Genomic DNA, 25729 nt, shown 5'->3' on the forward strand with positions numbered 1-25729 from the left:
CCGGGCTGATGAGAGGTGTTACCTCGAAACCGGTCCGGTCCTCGGATGCTTGATTCCGTTCTGGAAAGGACATGGCTTTTGTAGTTCGGACTGGACTGTTCCCATGGGGCACAGGGTCAGAGCTGATTTGCATATCGCCATTGTCTAACCCAGGGTGGTGTGGAGTGCAAAAAAACGATGGATTTGGGCCCAGATCTTTGGACTGGGATGAATGTGTGACATTGATCCACATTCGGTCCATCACCTGTTTTGTTTGCAAATTCCACCATAAGTGCGCTGGGGATGCTCAGACGTGGGTCCCAGGCACTCCACACCACTGGAGTCAAGCTAGCCGGGCTGATGAGAGGTGTTACCTCGAAACCGGTCCGGTCCTCGGATGCTTGATTCCGTTCTGGGAAGGACATGGCTTTTGTAGTTCGGACTGGACTGTTCCCATGGGGCACAGGGTCAGAGCTGATTTGCATATCACCATTGTCTAACCCAGGGTGGTGTGGAGTGCAAAAAAACGATGGATTTGGGCCCAGATCTTTGGACTGGGATGAATGTGTGACATTGATCCACATTCGGTCCATCACCTGTTTTGTTTGCAAATTCCGCCATAAGTGCGCTGGGGATGCTCAGACGTGGGTCCCAGGCACTCCACACCACTGGAGTCAAGCTAGCCGGGCTGATGAGAGGTGTTACCTCGAAACCGGTCCGGTCCTCGGATGCTTGATTCCGTTCTGGGAAGGACATGGCTTTTGTAGTTCGGACTGGACTGTTCCCATGGGGCACAGGGTCAGAGCTGATTTGCATATCGCCATTGTCTAACCCAGGGTGGTGTGGAGTGCAAAAAAACAATGGAATTGGGCCCAGATCTTTGGACTGGGATGAATGTGTGACATTGATCCACATTCGGTCCATCACCTGTTTTGTTTGCAAATTCCGCCATAAGTGCGCTGGGGATGCTCAGACGTGGGTCCCAGGCACTCCACACCACTGGAGTCAAGCTAGCCGGGCTGATGAGAGGTGTTACCTCGAAACCGGTCCGGTCCTCGGATGCTTGATTCCGTTCTGGGAAGGACATGGCTTTTGTAGTTCGGACTGGACTGTTCCCATGGGGCACAGGGTCAGAGCTGATTTGCATATCGCCATTGTCTAATCCAGTGTGGTGTGGAGTGCAAAAAAACGATGGATTTGGGCCCAGATCTTTGGACTGGGATGAATGTGTGACATTGATCCACATTCGGTCCATCACCTGTTTTGTTTGCAAATTCCGCCATAAGTGCGCTGGGGATGCTCAGACGTGGGTCCCAGGCACTCCACACCACTGGAGTCAAGCTAGCCGGGCTGATGAGAGGTGTTACCTCGAAACCGGTCCGGTCCTCGGATGCTTGATTCCGTTCTGGGAAGGACATGGCTTTTGTAGTTCGGACTGGACTGTTCCCATGGGGCACAGGGTCAGAGCTGATTTGCATATCGCCATTGTCTAACCCAGGGTGGTGTGGAGTGCAAAAAAATGATGGATTTGGGCCCAGATCTTTGGACTGGGATGAATGTGTGACATTGATCCACATTCGGTCCATCACCTGTTTTGTTTGCAAATTCCGCCATAAGTGCGCTGGGGATGCTCAGACGTGGGTCCCAGACACTCCACACCACTGGAGTCAAGCTAGCCGGGCTGATGAGAGGTGCTACCTCGAAACCGGTCCGGTCCTCGGATGCTTGATTCCGTTCTGGGAAGGACATGGCTTTTGTAGTTCGGACTGGACTGTTCCCATGGGGCACAGGGTCAGAGCTGATTTGCATATCGCCATTGTCTAACCCAGGGTGGTGTGGAGTGCAAAAAAACGATGGATTTGGGCCCAGATCTTTGGACTGGGATGAATGTGTGACATTGATCCACATTCGGTCCATCACCTGTTTTGTTTGCAAATTCCGCCATAAGTGCGCTGTGGATGCTCAGACGTGGGTCCCAGGCACTCCACACCACTGGAGTCAAGCTAGCCGGGCTGATGAGAGGTGTTAGCTTGAAACCGGTCCGGTCCTCTGATGCTTGATTCCGTTCTGGGAAGGACATGGCTTTTGTAGTTCGGACTGGACTGTTCCCATGGGGCACAGGGTCAGAGCTGATTTGCATATCGCCATTCTCTAACCCAGGGTGGTGTGGAGTGCAAAAAAACGATGGATTTGGGCCCAGATCTTTGGACTGGGATGAATGTGTGACATTGATCCACATTCGGTCCATCACCTGTTTTGTTTGCAAATTCCGCCATAAGTGCGCTGGGGATGCTCAGACGTGGGTCCCAGGCACTCCACACCACTGGAGTCAAGCTAGCCGGGCTGATGAGAGGTGTTACCTCGAAACCGGTCCGGTCCTCGGATGCTTGATTCCGTTCTGGGAAGGACATGGCTTTTGTAGTTCGGACTGGACTGTTCCCATGGGGCACAGGGTCAGAGCTGATTTGCATATCGCCATTGTCTAACCCAGGGTGGTGTGGAGTGCAAAAAAACGATGGATTTGGGCCCAGATCTTTGGACTGGGATGAATGTGTGACATTGATCCACATTCGGTCCATCACCTGTTTTGTTTGCAAATTCCGCCATAAGTGCGCTGGGGATGCTCAGACGTGGGTCCCAGGCACTCCACACCACTGGAGTCAAGCTAGCCGGGCTGATGAGAGGTGTTACCTCGAAACCGGTCCGGTCCTCGGATGCTTGATTCCGTTCTGGGAAGGACATGGCTTTTGTAGTTCGGACTGGACTGTTCCCATGGGGCACAGGGTCAGAGCTGATTTGCATATCGCCATTGTCTAACCCAGGGTGGTGTGGAGTGCAAAAAAACGATGGATTTGGGCCCAGATCTTTGGACTGGGATGAATGTGTGACATTGATCCACATTCGGTCCATCACCTGTTTTGTTTGCAAATTCCGCCATAAGTGCGCTGGGGATGCTCAGACGTGGGTCCCAGGCACTCCACACCACTGGAGTCAAGCTAGCCGGGCTGATGAGAGGTGTTACCTTGAAACCGGTCCGGTCCTCGGATGCTTGATTCCGTTCTGGGAAGGACATGGTTTTTGTAGTTCGGACTGGACTGTTCCCATGGGGCACAGGGTCAGAGCTGATTTGCATATCGCCATTGTCTAACCCAGGGTGGTGTGGAGTGCAAAAAAACGATGGATTTGGGCCCAGATCTTTGGACTGGGATGAATGTGTGACATTGATCCACATTCGGTCCATCACCTGTTTTGTTTGCAAATTCCGCCATAAGTGCGCTGGGGATGCTCAGACGTGGGTCCCAGGCACTCCACACCACTGGAGTCAAGCTAGCCGGGCTGATGAGAGGTGTTACCTCGAAACCGGTCCGGTCCTCGGATGCTTGATTCCGTTCTGGGAAGGACATGGCTTTTGTAGTTCGGACTGGACTGTTCCCATGGGGCACAGGGTCAGAGCTGATTTGCATATCGCCATTGTCTAACCCAGGGTGGTGTGGAGTGCAAAAAAACGATGGATTTGGGCCCAGATCTTTGGACTGGGATGAATGTGTGACATTGATCCACATTCGGTCCATCACCTGTTTTGTTTGCAAATTCCGCCATAAGTGCGCTGGGGATGCTCAGACGTGGGTCCCAGGCACTCCACACCACTGGAGTCAAGCTAGCCGGGCTGATGAGAGGTGTTACCTCGAAACCGGTCCGGTCCTCGGATGCTTGATTCCGTTCTGGGAAGGACATGGCTTTTGTAGTTCGGACTGGACTGTTCCCATGGGGCACAGGGTCAGAGCTGATTTGCATATCGCCATTGTCTAACCCAGGGTGGTGTGGAGTGCAAAAAAACGATGGATTTGGGCCCAGATCTTTGGACTGGGATGAATGTGTGACATTGATCCACATTCGGTCCATCACCTGTTTTGTTTGCAAATTCCGCCATAAGTGCGCTGGGGATGCTCAGACGTGGGTCCCAGGCACTCCACACCACTGGAGTCAAGCTAGCCGGGCTGATGAGAGGTGTTACCTTGAAACCGGTCCAGTCCTCGGATGCTTGATTCCGTTCTGGGAAGGACATGGCTTTTGTAGTTCGGACAGGACTGTTTCCATGGGGCACAGGGTCAGAGCTGATTTGCATATCGCCATTGTCTAACCCAGGGTGGTGTGGAGTGCAAAAAAACGATGGATTTGGGCCCAGATCTTTGGACTGGGATGAATGTGTGACATTGATCCACATTCGGTCCATCACCTGTTTTGTTTGCAAATTCCGCCATAAGTGCGCTGGGGATGCTCAGACGTGGGTCCCATGCACTCCACACCAATGGAGTCAAGCTAGCCGGGCTGATGAGAGGTGTTACCTCGAAACCGGTCCGGTCCTCGGATGCTTGATTCCGTTCTGGGAAGGACATGGCTTTTGTAGTTCGGACTGGACTGTTCCCATGGGGCACAGGGTCAGAGCTGATTTGCATATCGCCATTGTCTAACCCAGGGTGGTGTGGAGTGCAAAAAAATGATGGATTTGGGCCCAGATCTTTGGACTGGGATGAATGTGTGACATTGATCCACATTCGGTCCATCACCTGTTTTGTTTGCAAATTCCGCCATAAGTGCGCTGGGGATGCTCAGACGTGGGTCCCAGGCACTCCACACCACTGGAGTCAAGCTAGCCGGGCTGATGAGAGGTGTTACCTCGAAACCGGTCCGGTCCTCGGATGCTTGATTCCGTTCTGGGAAGGACATGGCTTTTGTAGTTCGGACTGGACTGTTCCCATGGGGCACAGGGTCAGAGCTGATTTGCATATCGCCATTGTCTAACCCAGGGTGGTGTGGAGTGCAAAAAAACGATGGATTTGGGCCCAGATCTTTGGACTGGGATGAATGTGTGACATTGATCCACATTCGGTCCATCACCTGTTTTGTTTGCAAATTCCGCCATAAGTGCGCTGGGGATGCTCAGACGTGGGTCCCAGGCACTCCACACCACTGGAGTCAAGCTAGCCGGGCTGATGAGAGGTGTTACCTCGAAACCGGTCCGGTCCTCGGATGCTTGATTCCGTTCTGGGAAGGACATGGCTTTTGTAGTTCGGACTGGACTGTTCCCATGGGGCACAGGGTCAGAGCTGATTTGCATATCGCCATTGTCTAACCCAGGGTGGTGTGGAGTGCAAAAAAACGATGGATTTGGGCCCAGATCTTTGGACTGGGATGAATGTGTGACATTGATCCACATTCGGTCCATCACCTGTTTTGTTTGCAAATTCCGCCATAAGTGCGCTGGGGATGCTCAGACGTGGGTCCCAGGCACTCCACACCACTGGAGTCAAGCTAGCCGGGCTGATGAGAGGTGTTACCTTGAAACCGGTCCAGTCCTCGGATGCTTGATTCCGTTCTGGGAAGGACATGGCTTTTGTAGTTCGGACAGGACTGTTTCCATGGGGCACAGGGTCAGAGCTGATTTGCATATCGCCATTGTCTAACCCAGGGTGGTGTGGAGTGCAAAAAAACGATGGATTTGGGCCCAGATCTTTGGACTGGGATGAATGTGTGACATTGATCCACATTCGGTCCATCACCTGTTTTGTTTGCAAATTCCGCCATAAGTGCGCTGGGGATGCTCAGACGTGGGTCCCAGGCACTCCACACCACTGGAGTCAAGCTAGCCGGGCTGATGAGAGGTGTTACCTCGAAACCGGTCCGGTCCTCGGATGCTTGATTCCGTTCTGGGAAGGACATGGCTTTTGTAGTTCGGACTGGACTGTTCCCATGGGGCACAGGGTCAGAGCTGATTTGCATATCGCCATTGTCTAACCCAGGGTGGTGTGGAGTGCAAAAAAACGATGGATTTGGGCCCAGATCTTTGGACTGGGATGAATGTGTGACATTGATCCACATTCGGTCCTTCACCTGTTTTGTTTGCAGATTAACCTGAGGCGCTTATCGAGATCGGAGGTGTAAATGTTAAATAGACAGGGTGCCAGTACGCAACCCTGTTTTAGCCCATTGGATGTTGGAATTTTGCCGGTTAAACTGGACCCGTCTCCTTTCTTGATTTGTACCCACGTATGTGAGTATAGATTGATAATGGCCTTCAGGAGTCATGGCGGAACCCCCCAGTCTTGCATTTTTGCCCATAAGTTGGCTCTTGAAACTTTATTGAAAGCTGCTTTTAGGTCGATAAAGCAGGTGTACAAGGGCCTAGATTTTGCAAATGACTGATTAGCTATGGGAGTAACCGCCGAAATATTGGTGAGGGTGCCCATCCCAGCCCGAAATCCAGTTTGTGTGTAAGGTATTAAGTTTGATCTGCTGACCCAAGCCTCTAGCTCAACCAAGAGATTGGATGCGTATAGTTTCGCCTCCACATCTATCAATGCGATTAATCTGTAGTTGGAGGGATCCGAGCGGGAACCAGACTTGTGGATTGGGTTAAGGATACTTCCTCTCCAGGACTCAGGAATCAAACCACATGTTATGGCTTTGTTAAAAAGGGGAGTCAGGAGGCGAGAAAAGAATGGAGGGTCCTGCCGAAACAGGGCATTTGGTAGTCCATTGGGGCCTGGAGCACCCTCAGGTTTTAAGTTTTTTATTATCTTTAGTACTTTTTCAGCAGAAAAAGACTCTGAGTCTTGAGACGGTTCATGGGTCAGTGTGTTGTTGGCTTGTCCTCCGCCGCCAGCCCTATTTGCTGTTATTGTTCCATTATTCGGGGCAATTGGAGATCGAGTTTCATTGTATAGAAGTTCAATGTGGGCTCTCCAAGTTGTATCCATTACATCCGAGTTATGATGCCATTAGTTAACTGATTAATTTGGTCCCAGAAACGCTTGGAGTCCCTTAATTTACATGCGTAGAGTAGTTTTGCCCAGATGTGTTCATTGTACTCTTTTTTGGCCAATCTTATGTCCCTATTGTGCTCCTTTCTTGCTTTTGCAATTATAATCAGGATTCCCTGGTGGTGTTCTGGTCCCCATGATCGTAATTGTCTGATGTATTTATTTAGTTGTCGTTGATGGAATGGAACCTGCACCCCCACACCCCTAGCGCCTTGAGACCCTTACGGGTGAGTAGTTGTGCTTTAACAAACTCCTGATTCATTGATTTATTGATTGGTCGGGATGCCGACCAGCCAGGCACCTTTGGGAGTCCATTTTCTTCATGTAGGCTGCATGCAGCCTACATGGAGAAAAGGCAGAGTGTGCATGACTGATTTGGTCGGCCCCAGAGGGCTGACCAAACAGTCAGCGCTCTCACCAGTGGGCAAGCCACTCCTCCCCTGCCCTAGAACAGTCCTGCCCACCATTAACCAAACACTTCTGCTCTCTCACAGTGCGAGAAGCAGAAACATAAAATGGCAGTTATTACCAGTGCAGAGACGCTCCTCCGCCCTAGTTGAAGAGCCACCCCTGTCTGGCTCACTTTTCTATATATTTTTTTGTGAATTGCCCACATCTGGACAAACTGGTAATCACTTGCCTGCAAGGTATCGAATACTAATCTTCCTCCATCTCATCTATTCACCTGACCAATCCTTTGAATGAAATAATTTGCCCCTGCTATCGATCACATATAACTTTGTCTGCTTTCACCACAAACTTGGGTAATACTTGTAACTAACTAAACCAAAAACTCTAAATTACCTTCCACCCTTGGGTTTAAGACTAGAGTGCTACTTGTCATAAAGTCCTTCAACGCCTCCTGGGGTAATAAGTGCTATATAAATGCAATTAGAATGATATTTTAATACACTACTGTCCTCTGGAAGAGTGCCTCATTGCAACTTGCTGTCTTCATTCTAAAATGTTTGCCATTTGGTAGTGGAGTCCTACTCAGACAAACACACCTTACTGAAAGGTTTCTATCCGTCTGACGAAGCTGCTTGCTTGAAAATTCCGATTGATCAAATGGCTTTTAGTGAAGCCCCTGTATACATGGGTACTTGCACATTTAATTATGAACTGGTCTGCTGATGACCAGTGAAAAACACAAGCAAACTTGTGCTTGGGACATTAGAAAACTAATAGACACCAGCATACTCATTTGGAAGTCGTTAAAAAACAGTTTATGACATCAGAAATCTTTAACAGAAAAAAAAAGAATTTCTACCAAGACCCTTCATTGGTATGCCCCATTCCTACATCTCTTTTGCATCGCTGGCCTGCGGATGATCAAACCTCCTCCATGTTAGCCTTCTAAACTGTTTCAAGGTTCTACCTAGTTAGACGTAAAAAACAGGCTATGCCTCTTCAGACAGGCTTCAGGGCTCTTAAACATTCAAGGCATTGCCACCCAAATAGGGTCATGTTCGACACAGAATTATTTCCTGACACTGTCTACCGCTGCCCGAGGATTTACGGGTTCCACCATCAGTTTAATAAATATTCTACACTTCAGCTGCCACTCTTGCATGCAATCTCCTGTTCAATCTGAGGCTACTTTGGGTGGTCAGATGAACTTAAAACCCCGAAATAAAATAAAATGCATTTTGCTCGAATACAAAAAACTGAACCCAGTCATGACACTCTCAGTGGAAGTGTGAGGGCCCACCCATTTCCTAGCCAACATTGTTATGTTATTATATTTGCATTTAGATGGCCGTGCCTAGCCAGAGGTTGAGACACTTTTGGGATTTGTGTGGAGAAAGCACCTGAACCCCAGGAGCAGCACACTGTTAGTGTGAAAAGCCCCGTTGTGCTAGTGCACTCAAGGGGTAGAGGTTACCCCGTGGAAAGAGGTAGTTGGATGGTAACTTAAGAGCTGAAGTAGCACAACCTATACAATCAGTTTCAATAATTCAACCCTGACCGGCTTTCCTCTGTTTTCTACTCACTTAGTTCCACAACAAAGCTTGAAGTAAACCAAAACCACAACCATGAAAAACAGGAGGATTAGCTCATGGTTTTTTTACTGACCTTAACGGCCCAGAGAATTATACCAAACATCTAAATTAATAAATGCCATTTGGGTGTAGCATTGATGTGGTACCAAATGTTCTGGAGCAGTTCTCCCCTTGTGTCGGTCACACAGTGTTTAAGTATCTAATATCCCTACTCCTGGGGTATCTGATTTTGTACTGTTTGTGACTGGCATATATCTGTATATTCTGAAATTCTGATGCATATAAATGAAGAAATTAGCTGTTCCTAATTTGTAAAAAAGATAAGTGCTGGAACCAAACATTTTCTTCGGAGGCTTCTGCCCAGTGACCTACCTCTACCTTACCACCACCAACCCTTCCCCACTGGTGCCACCAGCACCCCGCATGGAAAATGCCCAAAGCTAGATTGCAATAAGTGAGCCTCATTACATGAATAGGGGGCAAGGGTGTTCTTGGTAAAAAAAAAAAAAAACTGCACTAGTCAAAGGCTATCAAAGGGTGTTCATGAACTCTTCCAATCTTTCATGGTCCAGTTTGGGAGAGAGCATGTGAAGGGTTGCTTTGTCATGTTTTCCACTAATTCAAATAAAAACATTACTTTATAGGTAATTTTTTGGGGGAAAAAACAAACCAAGACTGGCGTAGAAACAATCTCTGAACAATTAAATTGTATGAAACCAGATAATACACTGGGAGGAAACAAATGCCACTGCAGACTCATGGTATATGCCTCTAGAACTACCATTTCTGCCTGTCATTCTGGTCTTTTAGAATTTGGGATTATGAAACCCATCCAGTCCTCCAACCAGCAATCTCAGAACAGCAAAATCTGACTGCTGCCCTATTTACTCAGGCCATTACCATCACACTGACCCTCAAGAGATCAAGGACATATGTGCTTGCCTCTGCATCGATAAGGACAGGGCCGGAATGGGCTCAAACCAGCCTCGCTCCCTTCATCTTCTTGCACAATTTTTCTGTTTCCATCCATACATCTCCCTCTCTTTTTTCTTCTTCTACGACCGTTTTCTCTCTCTCTCTCTCTCTCTCTCTCTCTCTCTCTCTCTCTCTCTCTTCTCTCTCTCCCTCTCTCTTGAAACCTTCTTGTTCTAGCTGCACGTAACCTTATGGAGCTGGGGAACTGACATATACTTGAAAAAACAGTCTTTAAGGGCTACATTCCGCTGAGGTGGAATAAAAGGCCAGCCTTTTCCCTGGAAAGGTGATCGTACCAGGGGAAACCCAATAAACCCTTGTAGGCTTGGGCAATGATTATTTCAGGTCAAAGGAATGCTACAAGGGATTTGTTTATATAATATTTAGGATCAGTTGGGAGTCGTATCAATAGTATCAAACTCCAGTGTAACAAGTATCACATATTTACAAAAATAGAAACTAATCTATGGAAGGCAAAGGAAACACGGAGAAGTTATAAAATCTGTTCTTCAAAAAGTTTTATATAGATTCAATAAAGTGAATTTCAATTCAAAGTATGGGGAGACATACATAAAAAACAAAAAAGAAGTGAAAAGGGGTATATATCACTTCACCGCATCAATTCACAACTTAAACATCAACTCCAATCAATTTATAACAACAACCAAAAGAAATCAATTAATGATGGTTGTATGCCTGTGCACAAGCAACAGAGAAGGAGATGATGTAGCTGTCGACGTTTCGGTCTTATATTGCTGCCGTCGTCAAGACCATCATCAGGACCATGAAGTTCATTGCAGGTAAAATAAACCCCCTGAAAATTCCAGTTATATTATTCTCATATGGAATTCTGTGTTTAAAAACGATTCTCATACGAAGCGTATGTGGTCTCAGCAATGATGTGAATTCTACCACTGAGATGCAGCCCAGTGCATGAAGTTTTTAATTCGAAACGGATGGCAGGATGTCTCTGGGTCAGACTGTTCGCGACGTGACCCAGAGACATCCTGCCATCCGTTTCGAATTAAAAACTTCATGCACTGGGCTGCATCTCAGTGGTAGAATTCACATCATTGCTGAGACCACATACGCTTCGTATGAGAATCGTTTTTAAACACAGAATTCCATATGAGAATAATATAACTGGAATTTTCAGGGGGTTTATTTTACCTGCAATGAACTTCATGGTCCTGATGATGGTCTTGACGACGGCAGCAATATAAGACCGAAACGTCGACAGCTACATCATCTCCTTCTCTGTTGCTTGTGCACAGGCATACAACCATCATTAATTGATTTCTTTTGGTTGTTGTTATAAATTGATTGGAGTTGATGTTTAAGTTGTGAATTGATGCGGTGAAGTGATATATACCCCTTTTCACTTCTTTTTTGTTTTTTATGTATGTCTCCCCATACTTTGAATTGAAATTCACTTTATTGAATCTATATAAAACTTTTTGAAGAACAGATTTTATAACTTCTCCGTGTTTCCTTTGCCTTCCATAGATTAGTTTCTATTTTTGTAAATATGTGATACTTGTTACACTGGAGTTTGATACTATTGATACGACTCCCAACTGATCCTAAATATTATATAAACAAATCCCTTGTAGCATTCCTTTGACCTGAAATAATCTTTTCCCTGGAAAGACATTCATATCTTAAAGGAGCACCAGGTGTGTTAATGTCTAATGTAAGATTATATGCTGCCAACAGTATTCTCCCCAAAGGGACCAAAAACCAGATATATTGTTCTGGAAGCCTTTTTTGATTTATGCATACCTAACTGTGTCGTGCATAAACCCCTATGATATTCGTGGTGGGTTGAGACTGGAATACAGGCACCGTGATGTGATACAGAAGGAAGGTGGACCAAGTAATTATGACCACACGTGTCAACATTTCATCTCACATCAGGGGCGCAACTAGGTCCTAATTTTGGGGGGGGGGGCTAACATGGCAGATGAAGGGGCGTGGCTAATGTAAATCAATGGAGCGGAGCTAAAATGGCAGATAATCAGGATCGGTTAATGCTCAGGTCAAGCTGAGAAAAAAATGTGGTGAATTCTGCATTTGAAACTGGACAACAATTAAAGCATACATTTTTGTTAGTTTGATGCATTGCCCCCCAAAACCCATACTCACCCTGAATCGTAAAATTACCCCTGGCACACCAAAACACATACCCACGCTGAACCCTAAAATTAACACCCTCACACCCTAAAACCCATACCTGCCCTGAAATCTATAATTACCCCTGGCACCCCAAAACCCATACCCATCATATCCCTAAAATTATCCCTCCCCGGCACCCCAAAACCCATACCCACCCCACACCCTAAAATTACCCCCTGGCACCCCAAAACCCAATACCACCCTGATCCCTAAAATCACCCCCCTGGAGCCCCAAAACCCATACCCGCCCTGAACCTTAAATTACCCCTGGCACCCCAGAAACCATACCCATGCTGAACCATAAATTCCCCCTTGCCCCCCAAAACCCAAACCCACCCTGAACCTTAAAATTACCCCAGGCACCCCAAAACCCATACCCATGCTGAACCATAAATTCCCATCTGGCACCCCATAACCCATACCCACCATGAACCCTAAAATAGCCCCCTGACATCCCAAACCCACAACTGTCCTAAACCCTAAAATTACCCCTGGCACTATAAAACACATACCCACGCTGAACCCTAAAATTAATCCCATGGCACCTCAAAACCCACACCCACCCTGAACCTTAAAATTACCCCTGGCACCCCAAACCCCATACTCATGCTGAACCATAAATGCCCCCCGGCAACCCATAACCCACACCCTCCCTGAACCATAAATTTCCCACTGGCACCCCATAACCCATACCCACCCTGAACCCTAAAATTGCCCGTGGCACACCAAAACACATATCCACGCTGAACCCTAAAATGTCCCCTGGCACCCCATAACCCATACCCACCCTGAACCCTAAAGTAGCCCCCTGACATCCCAAAACCAACACCTGCCGTAAACCCTAAAATTACCCCTGGCACTATAAAACACATACCCACGCTGAACCCTAAAATTAGTCCCATGGCACCCCAAAACCCACACCCACCCTGTACCTTAAAATTACCCCTGGCACCCCAAACCCCATACCCATGCTGAACCGTAAATTCCCCCCCGGCACCCCATAACCCATACCCACCTTGAACCATAAATTCCCCGCTGGCACCCCATAACCCATACCCACCCTGAACCCTAAAATTGCCCCCTGACACCCCAAAACCCACACCTGCCCTGAAACCTAAAATTACCCCTGGCACACCAAAACACATACCCATGCTGAACCCTAAAATGTCCCCTGGCACCCCATACCCACCCTGAACCCTAAAATAGCCCCCTGACATCCGAAAACCCACACCTGCCCTAAACCCTAAAATTACCCCTGGCACCCCCAAACCCATACCCATGCTGAACCATAAATTCCCCCGGCACCCCATAAGCCATACCCACCCTGAACCATAAATTCCCCCCTGGCACCCCATAACCCATGCCCACCCTGAACTCTAAAATTACCCACTAGCACCCCAAAAAAAATGAACACTACAAACTTACACTACATTTGCATATTTGGAGGGGACTGTCCTCTTTGACTTTTCTATGTATGTAAGTCAAGAACAACATTCACAGTAACCTAGATATGCAGGCAGTAGGTAATGCTGTGCTGAAAAATGCATTAAAGTTACTGGAACTTACACAAAAAACTGATGCCTGCTCTTCTGATACTATACTGTGGAGTCTGGCTGATCAGCAGCACTGTGTCCTGGCATCCAGCCCCTTCCGAAGGTCTCACTGTGTAGATCAATGTGGGTCAAATGCACAGACAGCAGGGGGAAAGGGATGGCCGGTGCAGGTGAAGCTTTTCCTTTGTAAATTAATTCCTGCTGGCGTCATAGCCGAGGGTTTGCTGTCTGTGCACTTGTATGGAATACACATCTATACAAGTGCACAGACAGCACACCCTGGGCTAAGATGCCAGCAGAAATTCCTTTACAAAGGAAAAGCATCACCTTAACTGGCCATGCCTTCCCCCCTGCTGTGCACATCTTCACACCCCATTCTCACAACCCATCAAGTGCTTAGGTGAAATCCCTGCCTTCAGGCAAGGATTTCACCTCTGCACCAAAGGAAACACAAGAGGTCAGAGGGGGGTTCACTCGCTGAAACTATTCAGAGGCTGGCTGTCTGGCTCGGGCTGCTGGGCCTCTCAGAAATCATCCAAACAATCACATTCTCGGATCGGATGCGCAGCCTTCCTGCACCATTTCAGTGCGTGTCATCTTTGCCCGGGCAGAGGAGGCGATGGGGGGGGGTGGGGTGGGCTGAAGCCCGGTGAGCCCAATGGGTGTTGCGCGCCTGTCTCACATCCGGGCACAAGACGATGATGCAATTTGACCATTAGCACAGTATGATTTTGTGAAGTGTTGAAGTTGGGATTACGACCCATCTCTCTCGGATTCAAGGAGAATTTACACACCCGACCACATCTCTGCACTGTATATAGTGTAGTGAAATAAACCTGGGCAGAGTCCATGCTAGATCCCATTTACGCTTCCTTTACAAATGCACCATAACTGCAATTAATCAGGCCAGGGGGCCCATGAGAGTTAAACATCCCAACTTATTTTATGTTATTGAGGCCTTTGTATAGCGCTGCACATACCTGACATGTCACCGAAGCTGTTTGGATTGCTGAGCAGGAGGGACACACACGCTTCCATAAAGTAGAAGTCAATATAATATAAATAAACTGGAATCGGGAGGGAGCAGAGAGAGGAGTGCACACCTATGAAGAACAGTGAGCAAAAGGAACAACCAGTGAAGCTCGACTCAGACAAAACATCGAACGTTTAGGGCAAACTCAGTTTTCTTTCTTTTTTTTTTTTCTATTTACTTTGGATTTCAAAGTATTTTATTTAAGAGATTTTATATATACAGTACAGTGGCAGTGCATGAGGGTGGTTCATAAAAGATGTACGAGACATCTTTCAATTTTTCAATATTTATAGAATATGTATGAAACACGTGTAATAAAAAACTAAGGGGCATATTAGCAAGGGCCATATCGCCGCTTTAGCAGCACTTTTTGCCGCTAAAGCAGCAATATTTTTATCGCCCTACTAGCAAGCTGTTGCTAACAGCAGTTAGCGACAGCTCTTAGGCGATAGCGACCGGTTTGGGGCCCACTTTGCAAGTCAGCGATTATTTTCGCTAATGACATGCAACGTGGGCGTACCGTCGCTAACACAGCTCTCGCCTATTAGCAAGGCAGGCTGTGCGATTAAAAATGTCACGCTAAGCGCGATTATCGCCAGATTCTAACGCCTGCTCAGACCATTACTTAACCTGTTTCTCCAATGGGAGGTGGCTATTCAGGTTAAGTCCCCATTAGCATTAATGCCTGAATATCGCTGGATTTCCAGCGATATTCACGCATTAAGCCGCTATCACCGGATATATTATTGCATTAGAGATAAACGTTGCTAATAGCATGTAATCTCTGCGATAATATCCGGCGATAGGCGGCGATAAAAAAAAAACAGGTTAAGCGCTTTTTGCTGTAAATACCGCATGTCCTTGCTAATATGCCCCTAAATGCTCTGTCAAAACACCTAAGCATGGAGGATTAAACAAAGAAGTTAGGGGCATATTATCAAGAAACGGAGTTAAAATTATCGCCCCTTTAGCGGCAGGAAACTGCCGCTAAAGCAGCAATAAAGGGCTTGATAATATGCCGTAGAGAATTCCCATAGAAGTCTATGTTCACACCAGAACATGGGCTTCTATGGGAATTCACAAGGGCATATTATCAAGCCCATTTTCGCCGCTTTAGCGGCAGTTTCCTGCCGCTAAAGGGGCGATAATTTTAACTCAGTTTCTTGATAATATGCCCCTTAGTTTTTATTTGTGTTTTGGAACTATTTCATTTCTTCCTCATTACAGCACCATAGTTCGGCGGAGTGTGATCTTGCGCTAAAGAGGAATAGCCAAAAATACTCAGAGACACTCATAAAACAATGGAGCAACGCAGCAACTAATGTTTTGTTTGTTTTGTAGGAGAGAGTATGGCACAGCCATATTTACTAAACAGGACGCGCTGTTCCTCTCTTCCCACGAAAAGTGTGCAACGTGCTATTTTCGCTGCAAGAAGGACACTTCTCCAAAAAAAGTTTGTGCTGGAAGGGAAATACCTTATGAAAAGTCTGTTTCTGCAACCTTACATGCAACTAAGTAAGGATTCTGTTGCAAAGGCCTTTGGGGTATAACATTTGTCAAAGTGTCATATCTCTAGGCTGCAACAATGACAGCTGGAGGCAGCAGCAGAATGAGGGGGCCGGGGCCGGAAGGTGGGCCTTTGTTTCCGGAGGACGAGAAATATCTTAGGTACTCAGTGAGAGCAAAGGCCCACAACTATCAGAATAGTGTGGTATATCACGCGGATCATGTTTATTGCATGGAGCAGCAATTTGATGCTGGACTACAGTGGATCATGATGACAGGCTCTTGTTAACCCCTGCAAATGCTACCATCCAATGGAAAGTGGCAGATGTGCCAGAGAAAAGGTTAGGGCTTGGGCAGGTGAGAGTATGGGGTGCCCAGTACCGTACATTAGCAGCAGAACCACCTCTATACACAGGCACATGACCTTCCACACTACAGCTGGGCATAACAAGATCCAATAAGCAAGCCAATGGTTGGCACCAGGGCAGGTGAGACCTGGCCAGTGCAGCAGTGACTTATGAGGAAAGCTCTTGCATTCTCTCTTGCATAAAGTCTCACCTACCTCCATCACACGAGACTGGAAATATCAACTGAATCTTGTGCTGGCCTGAAAGGACAGGTGACAGGGGCCCAGGTAATTTCAAAAAGGGCCTGCAGATCACTGCTTGTTGGAAGGGAACCAAAAGTGCCCTTGTCCTTTAAAAAATATACTGGTGGGGCGCACCAGCACTAGCTGACAAAAATTAGCCACTGGGCCTTCACAAGTTGGGTACTTTCTGGGAGGAGCGTGTCTGGCAGTTTGCCTCAGGGATGTTACTACTTCTTGCAGTGAAGTGCTTCTCAGAAAAGAGAGCGAGAGGACACTTTGCAGACATTCGGGAAAACGACATGCCAGATAACAGTCCCGATCCGACATAAAGACTTCACATGTAACTGCTCCTTCTCTCCCCTGGTTGATGATAGAACCAGGGCTGGTGACTACACCAACGAAATTATGGTGTTCTTGAGGACTGCAACAGCCTCCAGGGAAGGAAATGGTTGAAACTAAGCTTAGTTTCTTCAGCAGTCTTTATAGTCTCCCACTAGGGTGGCCTATTGGCACCTGAAGTGGCTGAAGCAAAGCGTGACATAGAATGGACTGCACATAAGCATATGAGCATGTAACATGCTGGTTGTCTGATGGTAGGCATACTGGCATAAGCAGGGGAAGGTGTGAGGTGAAGACTTAGATGTTTAGGTGTACATGTTTTATGTTGAGAGTGACATATTGCCAGTAGACTGGCTTTTGACATGCTTGTGGATGTGCACATGCTGGTGAGGGGAGATCTATGGGGAGAAGTTTGCAAAGGTAAAGCATGCAGTGCAATTGGAAGGGCGAGAATGCAATGTTGAGAAACAAGCCTTTCTGGGAGGGTTAATCCCTGAGGTTGTGGTTGGTGGGGAGAACATGGCATAGTATACGGGAATGACGGGTGTGAATATTTAATAGTTAAGTCGTGCACATGGCTCAAGCCTTTTGCTGGATGATAACGACACAGGAGCTGTTAGAACTGGGGTCACCAATTCCCGACATGGTAGCTTGGCGCGAGGCAGGAAGGCACCGAAGGCAATGTGTTAAGCAGTGGTGCAGCACACACTCACACTGACTCAGTAATACGCACGCAATGAAGAGATACCACACCAGGCTGGTTTATAAAACAAGACTCTTTATCTACTTTTGGTTCAGGTAGGTAACGCTAGGTTCTCACTTGAAACAGGGTAACCCATTCTAATAACCTTAGATCAATGCAGGTAACACTTCTTAGGAACTTGGCTAATGTATGCAACATTGCTTAGGCATAAATTCAATTCAGGGAACAATTCTGATATTCAGGGACAACATAGGCAACAATTCCCTACGGAAACATTAATAAAGGTAACATCCCCCCTGCACATCTCCAATAGGGCAATACTTTGTGGGCATGAATGCAACATCAGTAACATTTCCTATGCATGGGGATCATATAGGCAACATGCACAACATTTCCTATGGACATATTCTGGAAGGGCCACACTTCTCATGCGTGTAATTAAGAACAATACCAAGTCCTATACATGCAGCCTCAATCTTTAAACTTCACTGCTGCAGCCAATCTTCCTTACAGGCCCCCCTTTTAGGATGACAGTTTGGGGCCGCAAAGTCAGCTCTGGTCAGCAGGGGGGAAATTACCATGCCCCCCCGCCACTGGGCCTAATCCTTCTCCTCTTGGGTAATTAAGGGGCTGCCACTCCGCTCTAGAGGGGCTCCGCGGCAGCCCCGTTGTTGGCAGTGGACTCACCTCCCTCCCCGGATGGGTACCTGGTGCCGAGGGGGAGGAAGCAGAGTTCCTCGCGGATAGTGCGTTCTCCTCACTGTTGTCCCCAGGTGTCCTGGAGGCAGAGATGCAGATCGCGGGGGCTCCCACCGGCAGCTGAACCCAGCACCGGGCCTCGGTTAGCCTTGAGGCCCGTGAGCCAATAGGCTTGCAGCTTCCTGAAGGCTCGGTCGTGGGGGCCAATTGGTGCGCAGCTTAGAGGAGGCTCGGCCGATGACGTGGCTGGGGCCCCCGGTTGCTTAGCAACGCGTGCCCACGCAGCTCAGGCCCAGCGTGGCCTTCTCTGTTACTGCAGCCGCCCTCCCCAGGCTTCGGGGGCCGCAGGGGGGTCTCCAGCGGCGCCTCCTCCTACCTCAGCGTGGCGCCGCCCCCGCAGCTTCCTTCACACTCCCTGACCACACAGCGCTCCTCGCATATATCGCTTCTTTCTCCAGCGATCCCGAGGTCGCGGCGGTGAGTTTCGCGCACAGCGCTTCCTAGGGCAGGGCACAGAGGTCAGGCGGTGATTGGTAGACACTGTGAGAAGTTGGCCCGATATTCAGTGTTCACTATTCTAGTGATCACTATGTATCAGTCCAAACAACCCTTATGGTGATTGGTTGTAAGTCAACCGATAGACCAGCTATCCTAGTAGCATGGACAAGAGCAGTCTTCGGGCTAAACTCTAGAGGGTGTGTTAAGCCAGCTGTTATACCATCACATATACCCCTTGAACACCAAGTGAAAGGACACCACACAAGTGTTATGAAAATAAACAGTGTATTTATTTAGATCACAACAGCCCTGTACTCTTTATGAGGACAGGGTACTAAGCACACAACAAAACTCTTACGAAAATACTTTAAGTTGCACAATTTACACAAATGCCCGAGGGGCACGAAAAACCATATACTATGAAAGTGGGATGCAAAATTACTAGCAGGTAAGTACTGGACTAATAGGCTTTGGAATCGCTAGGACTACATTACTGAACCTTCAGATTACTAGTAGGAGGCCTAGGGGACTCGGGTGCAGAGTGTGCACTCTCACGCGGGATGCGGGACAAAGTCTATGGGAGCTAGTAAAAGCAAAGTTAGTGTTCTCGGGCGAACCCGATAAGGTAGGTCGAAAACGACAGTGACTCTGGACCCTTGGATAGTGAGGCTATGCTGGGGCACCAAAATGCCGAAGTTACCTAGCCCAGGGGCTGCGGCTGCATAGGTCTGTTAAGACGTCGGGAATCCTCGTTGACTGACCAGGAGCCTGAAGAAAGATTTGCTGGCAGGCGACCAGTGAAGATTGTTCGAAGTGATTCAAGCCTGGATCGAAGATGGATGACACCTGAAAGCAGAGGGGACAAAGTTCGTGACCACTAGCCAGTGATCAGATGGCACCAGGAGGGCACCGGATGGTAGTCACCTCGACCAGGTGAGTGGGCGACGCTGGGCTCTGCAGTCTCACGGACCAGGAGGCGTTGTCGGCGACCAGGATGGAGGTGCGAGCTGTCCCACGATGGTTGATGCTGTCGACGTCACTGGACCCAGGATTGGGGCAACAAGTCTTGGCAAATTCAAGCCCACGCGGTGGACCTAAAATGGCGTCTGGAGTGGACCAGGAGGGTCCGGGGTGCTCCTCTTTTGGAAGGGAGCAAGAGCCAGTCTGGAGCAACCAGACCAGCAGCGTTGTTGTCGTCGGGCGTCGTCAGGAAGGCCACAAGCCAGCGGGCTAGTAGCCAGACAACTCGGTGAGCAACCAAAAAGCAGAAGGGCCCCACGCAGATTGTGGAGATGCTGGGGGGCTGGACTTCGGTGCTGGGGCTGCTCAGGGTCGGGGCTTCTCGGACCCCAAAGCACTCACCAGAGGATCCCTTGGCGGTCGTGCTGGATAGAAGTCGTGCAGTTCTGATGATGGCCGGTCCCTCGAGGTCTCGTCGCACCTACGGTTCTCTGCTTAGCTGTAGAGGTAGGTAGAGGTCAGAGGTGCCAGGGAAGCCGGGTCTCGTCGAGCTGGTCAGTCGGATTCCGGAGGAAGGACGTGCAGCAAACCGCAGAGTTCTTAGATGGTGCCTGCAGATGCAGGGTGACTACTCCTTAGTCACAAGGGAGAAATCTTGAGAAGAGGCGAGAGTTCCTTTCGTGGAAAGTAGTTTCTTGATTCAAAGATGATCTAATTTGGAAGGGTCCCCGCTCCTGTCTTTATCCTAAAGAAAGGGGTGGGTACACGACTAGGTCCTGCCCTAGCGGTGGGACCAGGAAGGGGGGTGGTTACACCCCTCTCCCATGCCGGACTTTCCCCAGGCCAGGGGCTGGTGTGCCCCTGGAACTGGTTCTAGCCGGCAGATGCGTAGTGAGCACCGGGGTGCCACTTGCAGTCACCTTCCTGTAAAGCCCTGCCTACCCAGGATACACAAAACCCTGTCTGGGATGGTGCTAGCACCGCCCCTGACAGGAAACCCTTTGTCCAAGCTCCCCTCGCTGGAAGGACTCCCAGCTGCAGGGGGTCAGACTCGTGTCTGTGGTGGCGGCATCCATTTTGTGATGCTGAGGCTTGAGTTAACTTTAACCAGGGTTCACAGTTACATACATGTCGTGTCCCTCTAGAAGGGTGGAATGCTAACCCCGTCACCAGAATTGGCGAGGGGTTAGTATTCCAATTCGTATGACACCTTACTCGACATGTTTTGATAAAGCGATACCAGAGATAGCATTTAACCGCGAGGATTATAATGCACTTAAGAGTATATGGTATGCGTTATCATGGAACAGCTATTAGGACTTGGTTCCGCAAGCTGCAAACGGGCTCAGCTCATGCCAGAGCACCATCTCACACGATTCCAAGCACTCTGCCTTCAGGATTGTCAATATGTAACAAACCGGGTCTGGCGTATGGCACAGTAAGGCTGCGCCCATTCAAGAAACAACAAAACAATTTGCCAGTACTGTGCAATTATTTTATATATATTAACAGAAGAGCTACTAATTACTCCTCTGCAAAGACCAATCTTTCAGTCCACACAGATTATGAAACCATCAGTGTTTATTTTATCATTTTAGCTGAACTGTCTTCCAGTTCTAGTTCATATATTTCATGGAATTTTTTATTCTACAATATTTACAAATACATGTATATATCGTCTGTCAATATACATAACGCAGGGGAGGAACAGGGAACTGAATGCAGGAACAGATAAATCAATATGTTATTAGACAGTTAGACAATTGACACAAAACATCGACACTAGACAACAATCAACATTCATGGCTATCTACAGGGGGTTGGGGCGGTGGGGGTTGGTGGCGTTCCTTTAAAGGTGTTTATCACAGAGCCACAGGGTGTGACCTAACTGAATGAACAGTACACCTTGGTTGCATTTATCATTTTCAAATCATTTTCAAATCCTACTGGATGTATGCTTCCATTCGCTATTTTACCAAAAAACAAAATTCTAAGCCACCTAACACATAGCGCCACAAACTGGTCGACGCGTTTCGAATCCTAAAGTTTAAATAGGATTCTCCTCAGGACCGTGCAAAAATCAATCTGTGAAAAAATAATAAAAAGCAAACTGTCAGTGGAAGGTAGAGGGACTCTCAACTCACATTTAGCATCCAACCACAATCAAAACATTACCTGTCAATGAAGTGACTTGGGCGCGATGATTTAGCTGAAAAATCAAAGGACATATATATTCAGAACCTATTTTGATCTCTAGGATTACCTACACTCGATTGTACGTAAAAAGTTTAGAAGACTCACTAGGTTAAAGTGCTGACAGGAACCTTATGTGAGCGTCCTCGCTGTTGCAAAATCCATCGCCTCTGTAAATTCTTAGTCAAATCCACGATCGCACCTCGACCAAAGTCTACAAAAAGAGAGAGAATACGGAATGCCGCTTTAAATGTGCTGCTACAGGCTCCTTGCTAGAAAACCAATAACTCTTGTCACGATCGGTGTCAGTTTCAAAAGGGGATCGGGGCCGCTTTCAGTGCGCTGGGTTCAGGGCTTCGCACTCAACTAGGTTGGTAAATCTCTCCTCTTAACAACGGAGCAAAACGGGTAGCTCACTGTTTACCTGGGGTTTGTGTGCGTCTTCGTCCTCCACTGGGTCGCGGTTCTCAATATGCGCGATGCTGGTGCTCACCGGGTCGTTCTGTTATGAAGTAGCGGTTATTTCCGGGTATTAGCGCTAAGATTGATGGGAGTTGTAGTTCAATTGATGGGGTTCATGGGGTTTGTAGTCCAAGTGCTACCCAGAGCAAGTCGTAGTTTTGGATGGTGGGTTACATGGGAATTGTAGTTTGGGTGAACTTATTGCACTTCATGTAGATTGGGAGCCTCCGCTTAACAACAGGTGCTAAGGCAGATGGGTCAAAGTAGTTTTAAGAGACACTTCGGTCTAGATATGCAGAATTCGCGAATGTATGAAGGATTACTCAGAGGTGGGGATCGCTGGCGGAAATCCAATGGCAAGTCTTACAAACTGTATAGTTCCGACATTTCGTTAAGTCCTTGTATAGCCGTATTAAACTTCAAAATAAGCATGGCTTCTCTTTGGCGTAGTTTGGCCTCTACATCTCCGCCTCGGGGGTCATTTTCAATCTTGGATATTATGGTCCATTTCAGATCTTGTTCACCATGTAGTTCATCGAGCCAGTGTTGGACCAATGGGGCGGTCACAACTTTTCTCTTTATTCGAGATTTATGTTGAGACATCCTTTGTCTTGCTTCTTGTGTTGTTTTCCCTATGTACAATTTATCGCAGGGGCATAGGATGCCATAGACAACATTCTTGGATTTACAATTCGTGAATTGTTTGTGTTTCCACGAAATTCCCACATGCTGAAACAATTCCCCTTCAATGGTGGATGCACAACATGAGCACGTGCCGCATTTACGGTGTCCAGTTATGGGAGGGAGATTGACATATTCCCGAACTGTCAATGGTCTTTGTTTAGGTATAGCTGCTCGCACAATATAATTCGCAATGCTCTTATCTTTTTTATATGCGAACAAGGGGCTTTCTGTGAATTGACTGTTAAGGTCTTTGAGTAGGTGCCAATTCTGATGGATCAGTCTTTTAAGCATGTTTGAAGATGGACAATATGTCGAGACGCAAACCACCCGTTGTTGCTGATGTTTTTTTCTCCTCTCTAGTAGCTCTTCTCGTGGTGTCCACCACGCCCGTTTGATTGCTTGATTTAATAGTTTTGCAGGATAGCCCCGGGCTAAAAGTTTTTCTTTGAGGACCTTCGCATGTTCCATAAATTCATCCTTGAAGGAGCAATTCCTGCGAATGCGTAGAAATTGGCCTACTGGAAGATTTTGCTTGAGGCTTCTCGGGTGATTGCTAGAGAAATCCAGTGCCTTGTTGCGGTCTGTGTCTTTTTTGAACAATGTAGTGACCAGTTGTCCGTTTGAACAATATACCTCAACATCCAGGAAAGACATTCTGGTATTTGAGGTCTGCAGTGTAAACTTTATGTCAATTGTCCTATCGTTGATCCAAACATGAAATTGTTGTAATTGTTCTGACGATCCTGACCATGTGAAAAAGACGTCGTCAATGTATCTTACCCAGCCTCCTATCCATTGGAGAAATGGGTTATCGTTGTAGATATACCTTTCTTCATATTGACTCATATAAAGAATCGCCAATTCCGGGGCAAAAGGACAGCCCATGGCGACTCCCTTGGTCTGAAAGTAGAAGTCATCGCCAAATTTAAAGTAATTTTTTGTTAGCGCTAATTTAGCGAGTTGCAATATGAATTCAGTTGGTATTTTTGAAGGTTTTTCCCGTTTTTCCAAATAGATCTCTAGGACCTCCAATGCCTGATCTTGGGGAATTTGTGTGTACAGTGAGACTATATCCATGCTCACTAGCAGATCTTGATTTTCATTGTATGGTATTTGCTCCAATTTTTTCAAGAAGTCAGTGGTGTCCAACAAAAATGATTTCACTGTTAGTGTGAACGGTTTCAGAAAGTAGTCTATAAATTTTGAGACCGGCTCGAATAGTGAATCACATCCCGAAATTATAGGTCGTCCTGGAGAGGTTTTTTCATTTTTGTGTATCTTTGGAAGAACATAAAATAATGGAATGCGTGGGTGTTTGTTTGATAAAAAATTAAATTCATTTTTTCCAAGAAAACCTTGTTCCAGTCCAATCTTTAGAATCTGACTTAATTCTTCCTGTAGTTCCAAAGTAGGGTCCTTGTTAATCTTCCGATAGCAATTCAGATCTGATAGTTGTTTGGTCACTTCCAAGATGTATTCATTAGTGCCCCACACTACTATCGAACCGCCTTTGTCGGCTTGCTTCACTATAATGTTTTCGTTTTGTTTAATCGATTGCAAAGCAGATTTCTGTTCTTGAGACAAATTAGGTTTTACATATCCATTCCTTCTCTTTTCTTGTGCAGCCAGGGCTGAGAGTATGGTTTTTTCAAAATATGTTACCTCTTTGGGTACTTTAAATGCTGGCGGGCAAAAGCTCGATTTCTTCCTAAACCCAGTTGTTTCAATTTGGGGAGGGCTCTCTTTGTCCGCGAAAAAAGTTATCAATCGAATTTTGCGGCAAAATTCAATAAATTCTAGTTTCAACCTGACAAAGTCCGTAAATTTAGATGGTACAAAAGTAAGCCCCTTTTCCAGGACACTTATTTCCGATGAAGTTAGAACAGTTTGGGAGAGGTTGAATACTGAAGATTTTTGATATGGGATTAGTTCTTGTAATTGTGCCTTCTTGTTGACATCTCCCATGGTTGATTGAATCTCGTTTTGCCTCGGGGCTTTTGGTCGCCCTGTCCTAAAAAAGGTTGCTGTTGTTGGTTCTGGAAATTAGGTTGATAATTCGGTTGATATTGTTGCTGGTAATTCCTTTGGTACCCGCCTCTTGGATTGTATTGCGGGCGGGAAGGTCCTTGCTCTGAGTCGCTCCCTCCTGAAGATGAGGTGTCGGAGAAGGTAAGATATTTAGTACGCGATCTTCAGTATTCAACCTCTCCCAAACTGTTCTAACTTCATCGGAAATAAGTGTCCTGGAAAAGGGGCTTACTTTTGTACCATCTAAATTTACGGACTTTGTCAGGTTGAAACTAGAATTTATTGAATTTTGCCGCAAAATTCGATTGATAACTTTTTTCGCGGACAAAGAGAGCCCTCCCCAAATTGAAACAACTGGGTTTAGGAAGAAATCGAGCTTTTGCCCGCCAGCATTTAAAGTACCCAAAGAGGTAACATATTTTGAAAAAACCATACTCTCAGCCCTGGCTGCACAAGAAAAGAGAAGGAATGGATATGTAAAACCTAATTTGTCTCAAGAACAGAAATCTGCTTTGCAATCGATTAAACA

Source organism: Lissotriton vulgaris, chromosome 6, assembly GCF_964263255.1.
Source record: "Lissotriton vulgaris chromosome 6, aLisVul1.2, whole genome shotgun sequence".
Taxonomy (NCBI): domain Eukaryota; kingdom Metazoa; phylum Chordata; class Amphibia; order Caudata; family Salamandridae; genus Lissotriton; species Lissotriton vulgaris.